Source organism: Periplaneta americana, chromosome 2, assembly GCF_040183065.1.
Source record: "Periplaneta americana isolate PAMFEO1 chromosome 2, P.americana_PAMFEO1_priV1, whole genome shotgun sequence".
NCBI classification, from domain to species: domain Eukaryota; kingdom Metazoa; phylum Arthropoda; class Insecta; order Blattodea; family Blattidae; genus Periplaneta; species Periplaneta americana.
The window spans coordinates 4694558-4695410 of record NC_091118.1 but is presented as its reverse complement, the minus strand read 5'-3'; the positions used below and the strand labels follow the sequence as shown (position 1 = coordinate 4695410).

General features: G+C 34.8%; 1 protein-coding gene across 1 annotated transcript in view; it reads right to left on the bottom strand.

The window, feature by feature from the left end:
• The window catches only part of LOC138695372 (fatty acid synthase-like), a 137335-nt gene extending 136948 nt beyond the window's left edge, over nt 1–387 (bottom strand). The window contains exon 1 of the mRNA XM_069819790.1: nt 248–387. The gene's annotated coding sequence lies outside the window, so the exon portion shown is untranslated. The remainder of the gene's footprint in view (nt 1–247) is intronic.
• Nucleotides 388–853: the final 466 nt, after the last annotated feature.

Sequence of the window (853 nt, the reverse complement as noted above, 5' to 3'; positions counted from 1 at the left end):
ATGAATAAACAAATAAACTTGCATTATTTTTATTCATTACGAGCATTTAACTTTCATTACTGGTATCCAAATTTAATTTTAAATTCTTTGCCTTTTCTTTGTCATAAGTTGTTTGTGAAGAAGTTATGAATAAATATATGTAATTATTCTGTATATTTTATTAGCTTATCTTAGGTGCCTAAATAAACATTTTCTTAGTGCCCTAAAACCCGAGATATAAATTTACTGTGCAAAAGGCTGGACTTACTTTATATCAGTCTCAGAGCACCACACTCGTCTTCTGCGCTGCATCTACGAATGCCAAGGTTCCCACATCGATGACGCGCTCCCACTAAAACGGCAGGAAGTGGCTCGTAGGGAAACCTTGATGTCGGCATTCAGTCCGTTTACATACTGTTCTAGAACACAGCCACTATTAGAATAACAGAACACGTCAACAAATTCAATTACCTTGGCTGAAACATATTCTTCTTCTTCCCAACTTCTGGAATGTCACGCGTCCCTTAAAGCCCGTTCTCATTTTGAGGATCTGTTGTGAGGTTTGGTTAGTCATAGCGTTTTGTTTAGTTTTATGGCCTATTCAACATGATTTCACATACTTATTTGTCTCAAGTTTGAAGTCCACGAAACGAGTTTAATAAATAGCAGTTAAAAGACATGAAACGGGTGAACGGGTTTAATTTCTACATATTCATACGTACAATCTAATGGAGATTCGGAATACTATGTAAATTTTAATATAGGGTGTCATTTAAAAAATTAACTTTACTGTCACACCCTGTATACCTGAATAACTAACTGTTTTCGAAAACATGTATCACATTGTATGGTTTATCTCGAACAACTTTTGTAT